The 13,500-nt window shown below is 42.0% G+C and overlaps 1 protein-coding gene across 1 annotated transcript in view; it reads right to left on the bottom strand.

Annotated features, from left to right (window-relative positions):
- Positions 1 to 13,500, bottom strand: part of SLC9A4 (solute carrier family 9 member A4) — an 83,634-nt gene that overhangs the window by 50,110 nt on the left and 20,024 nt on the right. The gene's annotated exons all lie outside the window — the stretch shown is intronic.

Here is a 13,500-nt window from a genome sequence, read left to right as displayed (position 1 = left end):
GCCGGGTTCGGCCAAAACGAGTTCGGCCGAACCCGGTGAAGTTCGGTTCGGTTGTCCGGGTTCGCTCATCTCAAAGACACTCCGTTTGGATGTTTGGAAACAGAAAAGCACGTGGTGCTTTTCTGTTTACATTCATCCTTTTGACAGCTGGTGCGCTGTTTCAGTCGGTTCGCACGGAAGTGCTTCCGTGCGACCTGCGTGGTTTTCACACACCCATTGACTTCAATGGGTGCGTGATGCGCGAAATACGCGGAGATATTGAGCATGTCGCGCTTTTTACGCAGCTGACAAACGCTGCGCAAAAAGCATGGACTGTCTGTACTGCCCCAAAGACTTGTATTGGTCTGTGCGTGGCGCGTGAAAACCACGTGGCCCGCACGGACCCAATACACGTTCGTGTGAATCCCCCCTAAGTGTTGGTCTCAGTAGTTATTTGATCCAAGCACTTCCATTAATTCTGCATTTGATCTGTTCTGTGTTATAAATGGCGTGATAGAAGGTGAGATCCCTGGTGGCCATTAAAACGCTGGTCTCAGTTATGTTAATATTCTCAAACACAACACCATCTCCTGTACACCTCTACTAAGAAATGCTGCCCTTACTTTCTCAAAATTACTTGGAAAAGGTGGAATAGCTTTAGAAGGGCCTAAAATAGCAGAAGCTTATTTGAAAAAATAAAAAAAATTCCAAACCAGGCAGTCGATTAGAACCAAAACCAAAACATGAGGGTGTTTCCACATCTGTGTACAATAAACGAAATCATGACGCCTGCAAAAATAATATTGCTTGCAACTGCTTTTCTCTTTGCACAAAATAAAATAATCTGTTAGACTATTTTAGGATAGAGTGAAGTCTAAATTTATACCAGGCTCAGCTCCATAATTAAGATCCTAATTATAAATGAATATTTATTAGTAAAACACTATCCGCCAGTCTTAAAATATTCCGTGCTGTGTTCATTTTCAAGTCAAAGCTGTTCTGAAAATCCTTTTCTGGGATGTATGAGGTAATGAAAACCAAAATGACACTAATATGTTCACCCTACTTACGAGGAAGACGTATATGAGTTTACACCGCACAATTAATGCTTAGCTTTAAGGTTCCAGCAAACCTTTTTGAGTTTGTTTTGTGTTCTGTGTATGTTTCCAAGGACTTATGTGAAAGCAGGTGATGGATACAACAACTCAACCTCTCCTCCCCCTTCCACACTTGTTTCCTGACAGTAAGTGAATATACACACGCGGCAGATTAGTTGCAGAAATTTCTGCAACTAGAAATCAGTGGCAAACATTTAGGGCATGCCCCCACGTGGCGGAATTCCTCCGCAACTGTCCGCATCAATGCCGCACCTAATCCGGGTTGCGGATTACGGCTGCGGATCTGCCCAAATGTGCAGTAAATTGATGCGGACTAGCTGCTGCGGACTGCGGGAAAAGTGCTTCCCTTCTCTCTATCAGTGCAGGATAGAGAGAAGGGCCAGCACTTTCCCTAGTGAAAGTAAACGACTTTCATACTTACCGGACGTTGTCTTGGTGACGCGTCCCTCTTTCGGCATCCAGCCCTACCTCCCTGGATGACGCGGCAGTCCATGTGACCGCTGCAGCCTGTGATTGGCTGCAGCCGTCACTTAGACTGAAACGTCATCCTGGGAAGCCGGACTGGAGACAGAAGCAGGGAGTTCTCGGTAAGTATGAACTTCTATTTTTTACAGGTTGCTGTATATTGGGATCGGTAGTCACTATCCAGGGTGCAGAAACAGTTACTGCCGATCGCTTAACTCTTTCAGCACCCTGGACAGTGACTATTTACTGACGTCTCCTAGCAACGCTCCCGTAATTCCGGGAGCCCCATTGACTTCCTCAGTCTGGCTGTAGACCTAGAAGTACATAGGTCCAGCCAGAATGAAGAAATGTCATGTTAAAAAAGCAAGACGCATCCGCAGCACACATAACATGTGCATGACAGCTGCGGACTTCATTGCGGAATTTAGAATCTCCATTGAAGTCAATGGAGAAATTCCGCCATGAGTCCGCAACCAGTCCGCCACTGCTCCGCAACAGACAGAGCATGCTGCGGACACCAAATTCCGCTCCGCAGCCTATGCTCCGCAGCGGAATTTTACGCATCGTCTAAACGAACACTTCTAAATTTAAGTGGAAGTCAATGGAGAAACGGCTCCGCTGCGGATTAACGCTGCGGAGTGTCCGCAGCGGAATTCAAGTGAAATTCCGCCACGTGTGAACCCAGCCTAAAATGCAGTTGTTTCTGCAGCATGTGCATGGATTTCTGCAAACGCCATTTAAATAAATGGGACAGTTGATGTAATTTCTACTACATGTGAATTTACCCCCCCCCAAAAAAAAAAAAAAAATCATAGACGTGCCTTCAAATAATAAAAAAAAAAGTTCTTTGTATATATTTATGTTTGACATTCTGCTCAGGCAATGCTCAGTAACTAGTGTGGAAATTGCAACATTTCAGGATTTTTCATTAAAGGGGTTGTCCAGGCCTGTGCCAGTTTTTCATACTGATAGGTCATCAGAATATGATCGGTGAGGGTCCGATACTCGGACCCAGCACTGATCAGCTGTTTCCGGCAGGCTTCGGGCACCAGAAGTTATACAGTGGTCGATACCAGAAGCATATGGCTATTCAAGTGAATAGAAGCAGAGCTGATTTAACCCAACACGGCCGCTATACAATGACTGGAGCCCCACCGATCATATACTGATGATCTATCCTGTCGATAGGTCATCAGTATGAAAAACCGCCCCATGCCTGGACAAACCCTTTAATATAGATAGTGTCAAAAATATTTTAATTATCTTTATATGTGTGAACCTAAAAGTGCTATAGACAGTTGTCACTGGAGCTCACAGATCTGCTAACAACAGCCTACAGGGGGGGATGAGTATTCTATTCTAAGGCTTCGGCCACATGACCTAATGACCTTGTAATCAGCTGATACAAGGGCTGACATGACAAAACCCAAAACCACTTGTTGTCCATTTTAACTAAATATATATGTTGAGATAAGTTGCTTGGAACTCTATGTTTTACCATATGTGGTATGTATATGTGTACGCATGAGGGTAACACCTTCTCTCTCTCTTCATTATAAATAAAGATGCATCTGCCCCCCATGGCAGAGACTGTTTTGAACACCAACCCATGCGTGTCATTGTGTCTCTGGCCGGCCACTCTCTGAACCTCCAGGAGAGAGAAGATCACCAATTTGAAACTCATAGACAAATGCAGAAAATGTCCGAAGTTAACTGACATACTAAATTCTGCAGCGACATTACTTGGGGGCTCTTGTCCGGGATTCTCAACACAGATCGAAGGCGACAATCGAAGGTGGATGACGGCTAAGATAACGGAGAACTGCACACAAAACCGGTGAGTAAGAAATGTTATTCTTACTGTGCACTTCTCTCTTGTTTTAGCTGCCGTCCAGGTATTGTCTCTTTTGACTATTTGGGAACCATGAACACCATTTGTCTATGAGTAATTGTATGTATGAATTATAGGAATAGGCGTGTGAGTAGAAACAAATCTGTGAGTGTATCTGTGAGAGGCTGAGATAAGGGAGCGTTTGTTTTCTGATCCCAAAACATACAGAAACAACCAAATACCGAGATAACACTAAACGGCCTGTCCGAAGTGTTCCCTCCGGCCCCTGGGTTTAGTATGTATTAAGATCAGGTTGCAAATTGATCCTTGCAGAAGTGACGGGTAACCATCCCCGCCCAAGTGATTGTTAGGACTTTCGCGTATCCAGACTGTGACCCATAGGAGGCGCACCTGGCCGGAAGTAAGTATGTATGTGGGCTAATCCTCGGACGCCCGAACTGAATGAGTTGCTGATTATTAAATAACATCTCTGTAACTAGAAAGTTTATGGAATATCCATGGGCGCCTGAGACAGTGAGTTATAAATCACACCCATCCCTTTAAATACAACATAAAGTAGGTTAACGTACACTGCACCGAGGGACTTGCAATAATTGTGATCTTGTTGACAATAGTTGTGATTTGGCTGCTGTTTAGGAGACCGGATCAGAGACGTGGTTGCCCAACGACAGTCTAAAACATTTAGCAGAGCGCGTGGGGGGTAAACTCCATGACAGTCTAGAATATTTAGCAGAGCGCGTGAGGGGGAAACCACCATGACAGACTAGAAATAGGCCCAGGATTTAGCAGAGTGCTTTGAGGAGTCCTACGGACAGACTAAACACAGGAGTTAGTAGAGTGCCTAGGGAATTCTCATTGACAGACTAAGAAAGCCGAAAGTCTAGCAGAGGGCGTGGGGACTTCTGATTCAAAGTATGCCCAAGGTAAAGTGCTGGCCAGCCGGGAATTGGGGCATAACACCCAAGGTACAGGGTGTGGAAAAACAGCAGCAGATATTGTTAGGAAACTAAGTGGGAAAAGGTTTAGTTTAGAACCTAGAGAAAATAACGTAGAAATCGAGAATGTCCAAGCAGGTAGTTTTCAGCTATACTGGATGGGATGGTTTCTTGAGAGATGATGGGCCCTGGATTAATAGACAGAGTTGCAGAGAACAGATAGAAGTGATTGAATGCACCAGAAATAGGGAAAAAAACAAAAAAAAAACACAAGGAAGCACAGTTGTCAGTTGTCAGTAAGAATTGACCAGCGTCTATTTCTATAGATAGAGACATTCCAGTAGAAAAGAATGTGCCAACGTATAATTGTTCTATGTACAGTTTTATAAACCAAAGGCTTACAGAAACAAGAGGTTTCCAGGGGTGACATGCGATCAGTTATTAGTCATACATAGAGAGAAAGGCGTCATCAGAATTCATAAAGGAATCAAGTAACTCTTCACTTCCTAAAAAGGAAACATTGGGTGAAATGTTCAGGGATTATTGATAGAGAGATAGATAGACATGGATTAGGAATTGGCTAGAAATAGAGTTAAAGCCAATAGGATAATTATAAGTGTAATGACCCGGATTGTAGAAGACGTGAGATTGATAAAGTGAAGATTCTTATGTATTTCTATCCAGATCTGCTTGTTGGAATATACTGTATATCATCTGTCCTAAATTGTCACTAATGAAATTTCCTCTCGTTATAGGAGTTTTCCAAGACATTTTAAACTTTACTGTAAATCTTTTTCCTTTTTGGTTTATTTAACAGTCATTTTAATAATTGCATGGAATGTCTAACAAGATATTGTTAATCTATAGTAACCGTGTTAGACTAATAGAACTAATGATAAGAGAATAACGTGTGTTACGTACAAGAGCATGCCTCAGATATCCATTGTGGGGAAAAAAAAACATGTGAAGAGGTTTTGTCATTGATTGACAGGAGCACATGGTGACATTTTGACGTTGTAGCTCATAAGTTTTAGCTAGTAAGGGGTTAATGCTACATTCTCTGTTATCTGTAGTTTAGCTGTGTCTGCAGAAAGTGCACATATAGTGCAAAATAAGAACTGTAACTTAAAGATTAAAATAAGAAAGGAAAAGAAGCCTAATAAGAATACAGGATTGAGTATCATATGTTTTATGTTCATATGTTATATGTTATGTTATTTGTGTTTTATGTGTCGACCACAATGGAAAACGTCATTCATATTTAAATTTAATATGATGCGCATTACTAAATGATTATAGTTCATTGGATGAAGAATCCAAGAATAGGAGTTTATACACAGTCATTCTAGTTATATACTTGTTTTACATAAGGTCACACACAAAAGGTATATAATGTGTGAGATTGGATTCTCAGTACTGAGAGTGTCTGGGAACAGCTGGTATTGTGAGTGACTGGTGTGTGCTGAACTATTTTTAAAAGGAAATGGTTTCTTTGAAATCACCACATGAGAAGTGACAAGACAAGAAAGATTTTTATGTCATTGTTACATTTTAGTTTATGATCATTTGATATTAAAGGTTTCTATTGGCATATGATGACGCATATAGTGCACGATATGTTTCATCATTTGTGTTAATAGATTGGTTTATTTAATAATTGACATATACTAATTAAGGAAACAAATATTTTGCTATTTTGCAAAGCTCTATTATTTAATTATAAGAGTATCCTTTCTGTTGAATGATGGTATATACATTACATATGCACATGACACACACACACACACACACACACACACACACACACACACACACACACACACAGTAACATGTTGGGAATATATTTTATGAAATGAAAATGTAAATAAGATGACAGCATTCACAGGAGCTGTTGTCAGGTGTATGGTGTCAGATTCCTGTCAAGTCAATCTTATAGTTTCTGACATCCTTGCAGCAATTCAGGTTGTCATTGGATATAAGTCTGATGGACAGATTGAAGTTACTGATGTGCTAAATTTTATGTGTGCTGCACTCTATGGGGATTGCACTGAGAGGAGGACCTCACATCTCAGGCATTGAGGGCGGTCCTGTCCTCCTTCTGGGCGCAGGGTAAACAGATGTAGGACGTATGTCTGTGGCCCCTGTGACTTAAAATTGTTTGCAAACATCCCCAAACCTCAGTTGAAGCCGTGCCCTCCGAGCCTCCCGCAGTTGAAAAGTATTGATAACCAGATAAGACAGTATTTGGAGGCCGGGGTACTGAAGGAATGTGTATGTTCTTATAATAAGCCCCTCTCCCTAAGAAAAAAAAAATAAAAAAAAATTTGTACCTTCCGTCTTGTATCTGTGTAGTAGCAGCAGCTGCTCTTCTCAAAGACAAGACAACAGACATAGTGCTAAGATTAGCCTCTAGTTCTCAGGGTGCCCCGTGCTGTTAGTGAGATTCTTCATCAAGCACACACTAAGTATATGTCTACAAAGTATAAGACCTGTCTCATGGCCCCATATAAAACTAACCATACATTGATGTACAGTGTTAAACCCTACTACATTGCTTCCGCAGGGATCAACAAAGGAGGAAGAGACGGATATATGGTCAATGGGGGACTTGAGGGAATGGGATGTCACAGGAAATAGTAGACAGTGAATTTCCGGCCTGGTGGGAAGTTGATTTCTCAGCACATTTGATTCCCTAGTACCCAGATCACCAACATAATTGTCTTGAATTAATGACAATAGAGATGAAAACATTAGAAAATGTAACAGGGGATCCAATATCTAATCTAGCTTTTGAGTTTCTTTTGTAGATGGTTCCAGGTACCACCATGAAGGATGCTACAAGACTGGGTATATACTGTCACCACCGAAACAGAGGTAATAATGTAACAACCACTCCCATCCTCCATGTCAGCACAGGAGGTGGAGGTGAAGGTACTCGCTGAGGTGTGTAGACTGGCTGAAGGTAAAACCGCAAACATATATACTGACTCTAGATATGCTTTTGGTATTGCACATGATTATGGCCCAATCTGGAGAAGCAGAGATTTTGTTGGATCCTCGGGTAAACCCATAAAAAATGTTGAGAGAGTGAGAGAACTGTTTGAGGCTCTGACACTGCCAAAGCAGGTAGCTATAATCAAAGTGCAAGCCCACACTAGAGAAACTACCCCCGAAGCGAGGGGAAATAGACTTGCAGACGAGGCGGCGAAAGCTGCGGCTCTCATGTCCCTCATAGAGGAGGACGTAGTATTCTTGACCAGCATAGTATCTGGTCCCATAGACATGATAATATTAAGTAGACTACAAAGTCAAGCCACAAAAGAGGAAAAAGGACATTGGCAGACAAAAGGTGCCAGTGAAGGGGAGGATGGAATATGGAAGGTGGGTAACAGGATGTGCCTACCCAGAGTCCTCTTCCCCATGATAACCCAACTAATGCACGGACCAACGCAGGTGTCAAGAGAAGGAATGAGTGCAATGGTGAGCAAATGGTGGGTACCCCCGAGGTTTCAGCAAGTGCTGTTGCCAGATTTGTCCAGAGGTGCATGATATGTGTCTGCCATAACATAGGCAAAACTGTGCGGGTTGCAAAAAGGCATATGGTAAAGGCAGACTACCCATATCAGCGATTGCAGATTACCAAAGGTGGGACAGTATGAACATGTACCGGTCCGTGTAGATCTGTTCTCTGGGTGGCCTGAGGCGTGGCCAGTAACGTGGGCCACAGCAAAAGTAAAAGATGGCTCTCAGAAGTGGTATGTAGATATGGGGTCCCTGAGACAATAGAAAGTGATAGAGGAATTCACTTTACTGGAGAGGAACTCCAAGACATCCTGCAGGTCCTGGGTATACAGCAGCTTTTCACACCCTGTATCCCAAGAGCAGTGGGAAGGTAGAAAGGTGGAATGGGACTTTTAAGTTAAAAATCCAGAAGGTCATGGCTGAAACTCATAAACCCTGGACTGAGCGCCTGCCTATTGCCCTCTGACCTCACCAGTTATGTGGGAGCTCTGAAGAAACAGCTCACGCAGATGTATAAATATGTTTATGATTCCATTCCAGAACCGAAGTGATAGGAGGACATTGTTTACAGTCAGGGGACTTGGACGTGTTTAAAGAGACACCGTAAAGCACTAGAGCCGCACTGTGACGCTCCGTACCAAGTCCAGCTCACAACTTCCACATCCGTTACATTGGAAGGAAAGAACTTGGACACCCGCCGGTCACTGCTGAAAGGTCCTCAATCACGATGAACTGTGGGTCTCGTCAAGCTCTGGCTGACCTTCATCTTTTCTGTCATCTCTACATTACCTATTGTCTAAATGATGAGCGAGAAGAAGAGTTTAATGACACGTTTATCAAACATCAAGTGATATCAGTATTGACTAAATTGCTGGACTGTTGTATATGTCTCTATTCAAAAACGATGCCAGATCTGAAGATAGATGAAGTTATTGCTTGGCCTTGCGGTCCCATCTCTTTTCCCTAGCGCTTAACCCTTACTCTCCTGGAGTTGTCCTTCGTGTAATAGCAGCGTGGGCATTGGTTCCCTGGCTGTTTTATCGTGTAAGATATTCAAAGAGGGAAGCGCTGTGGAAAACAGATCTCAGGCCAGGAATACGGCCGTCCATGATTAGATGTTACCCCAATGACAGTGTGTGATGTGTAAACAGAGGTCAGGTTAATAAAAATGACATGTTGTTTGATGCTGTAGACCTCACCGACTGTGAGGGAAGAGACACAGAATATGTATAGTCTGGGGATAAGAGCAACTGGCAGCTCCTAGTGCTCAGAAACAGCTAGAAAATGTTTAAACGCAGGGTCTAGGGGGTGTAACACGAGGTAATCTAACTAATAAAGGGGGTGGCATCGATGAATGCCACCGGACAGGGCATGATCTTGTTCTCCTGGATTGCAGGAGTGTTAAATCACTCCAGGGATGTGCTTCAACCCAACATGTATGTCATATATGTGGGTACGAGGCATATAAGTGGTTGCCACCCGGGAGGCCAGGAGTATGTACCTTAGCAAGGATACAACCAGCTACTTGGGTATGGGAAGATAAAGATTTCCCCTATGCTAATGTTCCCCAACACGTTATTAAAAAGGGGAGTACAAAAGAAGGCCAGGCCATTAGTACATGTACCATGGCAGGAAAAGTTCGGCCTAGCATTAACACTTTCAGGCTTATCTATAAAAAATGCTCACAATATAGAAAGATTGGCCGAGCTATTTGATAATGTAACTGATTATATATTCGATAGTTTAAACATAACATCAGCCATCATGGGACAATTAGTCTTAGTAACCAATCAACACACTATGGTACTTGATTATTTAACTGCATCACAAGGGGGTATGTGTCAAATTGTTGGACCAGCCTGTTGCCATTATGTAGATCCCTCAGGACTGGTGCAGGTAAAGCATGACATAGAACAAGCCCAGAAGGTAAAGGAAGAATTTAGGAAAGCTAATTCTAAAGAGGACTGGAATATTGATTGGCCCGACTGGTTGAGCTGGTTAAACCCCGCCAATTGGTTTAAAGGAATTGGAGGCTGGGTTTCTGGGATAACTCATGTGGCTGTACAGGTATTAGTTTTTGTTTTGCTGGGATATATTTTGTTTAAACTTGTAATATGTTTGATTACAAAAATAACAAATATCAAGAGAACAACACAGGATATTAAAATTCATGTGGTCCAGACCACCCACCACCCTAAGAACCGAGGTGGTAGGAAACATTCAGAGCCACCTGTTTACGTGACACTAAATGCTTCCATACCTGATAAAGTCATCTGTCAAGCCGTAGAAAACCACCAAGATAGATGGTAATGCCCGAATTGTGAAACCTGTAATTCCCTAAATCTTCAGGTGTGTACAGTATGTAACGCTGTGCACTCACCTATTGCTAGACACGTATCCTGAGTATTCATTTCGCGGTGAATGGCATTAAATGCCCTGGTCTAGGGGATCTAGTCAGAACGTAATCTCGAACGAATATTCGAATACATGGCTAAGCAATTTTATGTTCAAAAGAAGGGAATTGTCAAAAATATTTTAATTATCTTTATATGTGTGAACCTAAAAGTGCTATAGACAGTTGTCACTGGAGCTCACAGATCTGCTAACAACAGCCTACAGGGGGGGATGAGTATTCTATTCTAAGGCTTCGGCCACATGACCTAATGACCTTGTAATCAGCTGATACAAGGGCTGACATGACAAAACCCAAAACCACTTGTTGTCCATTTTAACTAAATATATATGTTGAGATAAGTTGCTTGGAACTCTATGTTTTACCATATGTGGTATGTATATGTGTACGCATGAGGGTAACACCTTCTCTCTCTCTTCATTATAAATAAAGATGCATCTGCCCCCCATGGCAGAGACTGTTTTGAACACCAACCCATGCGTGTCATTGTGTCTCTGGCCGGCCACTCTCTGAACCTCCAGGAGAGAGAAGATCACCAATTTGAAACTCATAGACAAATGCAGAAAATGTCCGAAGTTAACTGACATACTAAATTCTGCAGCGACATTACTTACATGGAAAATAAAAAAAATCACCACAAAAAATGTCTACAAGATAAAGGTCAAAATAGGTCATTTTCTGGCATTAGAATGTGGGCACTGCTGAAGGGGCAGTGTATCTGGCTGACACTTTTAAATGTCACAAGGACAGACCTCTAGTACTAAGGTCATCTAACAGATGTTAGCACCCGCTAAACAGCCACCAAAACTCCCGTTCTGTGCAACACTAATAAAACATGTCTTTTATGTGGTTCGAGTAGGACCATGTGGTAGCATTAAGTTCACTTTACAAACTAAAGTGCCATGGATGTGGCCACATGGGCCTGCTTGGAACAGAACATTCACCTGATTGATCTTTTGCCAGAGCTTAGTCAATCTGAATGTGGGTGAATTTGAAGGGTTTGGCCATAAAGAAGCAAACTGGACTCATTATCTCCCCTTATCCCTTGCTCTAAGGGCATGTTCGCATCAATGTCGAACATAATCTGCGTTGCAGATTCCGTTGCTCCTTTGCCTAAAATGTGAAGTAAAATGCTGCGGATTAGTCGTTGCGGATTCAGGTGAAGAGTACATCCTGCTGTCTTTTAAAACATTCCATCTCAGTCTTGCTATAGACCTCGAAAAACACATAGGTCCAGCAGAATGATGAAATATCCTGTTCGCAAAAGCAATCCCCAACACAACACACATTACATCTGCGGATTTCATTGCGGAATTTTGCAACTCCATTGAAGTCAATGGAGAAATTACGCCACAAGTACGCATCAAGTCCGCAACAGCCAGTGTATGCTGCGGACACCAAATTCCGCACCGCAGCCTATGGTCCACAGCGGAGATTTCCGCAACGTCTGCACAAAGATAACTAAAAAGGTGTGGAAACCAATGGACAGACTGTCTGCTGCGGATATCCAGTGCGGACTGTCCGCAGCGGAATTCCACAGCAATTCCACCACTTCTGAACATGCCCTAAGCAGGGGCGTAGCTAAAGGCTTATGGGCCCCGATGCAAAGGTTCTTCTTGGGCCCCCCCCAAACTTCTCATGGCCGATGGCCCGCAGCTTTCAGCTGCATCGCTGGGTCTCCTATGTGATCCAACAATGCAGCACTAGCAGCCGGGGGTGTCACTAAGGACTTAAAACATCAGGGGGAATAGCCCCAATACATATGTGCCACCCTAATCCTTTGTATGTCCCATGAAAGCCACCGTATCTATCACCTATGACCTTGCTGACATCACCAAGTCAGCTCTTCAGCAGCCATTTCAGATTCTAATGTCGAACAAGCAGTATCTAAAGACATCCTCTTCAACCAAGCCTATGGTAGCATGGCTGGTATGTCCAAATTACCATCTAGCGTTGTAGGTTTGTGTATTGATGAATATGCATGTCTCCTGCTGTTATTTTCCAGTCTATAGATACCAGTCAGAGACCATGCCTGTTACAGATAGGACAGCATCTTCCTGTGTCTGTCTATCTACACTCATCATCTCTGTGCTCATGTTCATGTATATCATGCACATGTTCATGTTTGTATAGCTTTGTATAGTAGTGTGTTGTTATATGCTGGTGCGGTTTATAGTAGAATGAACACATATTCCATAGAAACAGATGCGTAATAGTTTTCCTGTGCTTTATAGACCTGGAATGAACAGGATCTATGTGTAGTTTATAGTAGAATGAACACATATTTCATAGAAACAGATGCGTAATTATGTGTTCATTCCACTATAAACTGCACAAAGATCCTGTTCATTCCAAGTCTATAAAGCACAGGAAAATAATTACGCATCTGTTTCTATGGAATATGTGTTTATTCTACTATAAACTGCACATATATCTTGTTCATTCCAGGTCTATAGAGCACAGGAAAACTATTACGCATCTGTTTCTATGGAATATGTGTTAATTCCACTATAAACTGCACAAAGATCCTGTTCATTCCAGGTCTATAAAGCACAGGAAAATAATTATGCATCTGTTTCTATGGAATATGTGTTCATTCTACTATAAACTACACATAGATCCTGTTCATTCCATGTCTATCAAGCACAGGAATTTCCAAAGACGTCTGTTTATATTATCGTTAATGAGGAAATAAAAACAATGAAAATCTTTTCTTGCCATGTCTACCAAACATAAAAAAATAGTTATGCCCTTTTTTGTATTTTCTTTCCATTAGTAACAATGTTCATTCTTTTTCTTCATTCTTTGTCTTCATTCTTTTTAGTATGTCCCTAAATATTTGTTACAACCTGTAAAAATTTGCCCAAACTGACTAGGCTGAATACAACCGTGTCAGGATTTAGTCACAAATGTGTGCTTGTGAATGTAATTTTACAAATCAGAAAACAAATTCATCCATCAACGTATATGCTTTCTTTCTTTGTGTTATTACAGCATTTTATTTCTTTGCAACCATCATATGTCTGCCTTTACTGTTTGCATTAGGCATGATTCTAAGTACTGGAAATTACATTTCTCCTTTCATCTTTTGTTCCATATCATTCTCTAGTACAAGAGTATGAATCATGAAAAATACATTAACTAAATGTGTTTAAACTGTGAACAAAACAAAAGTCTAAGGTGTGATTTTGCTGCCAGTCACAGCTCAATATTTGC

Source organism: Rhinoderma darwinii, chromosome 2, assembly GCF_050947455.1.
Source record: "Rhinoderma darwinii isolate aRhiDar2 chromosome 2, aRhiDar2.hap1, whole genome shotgun sequence".
Lineage (NCBI taxonomy): Eukaryota > Metazoa > Chordata > Amphibia > Anura > Rhinodermatidae > Rhinoderma > Rhinoderma darwinii.
This window is presented reverse-complemented; position numbering and strand designations above follow the sequence as displayed.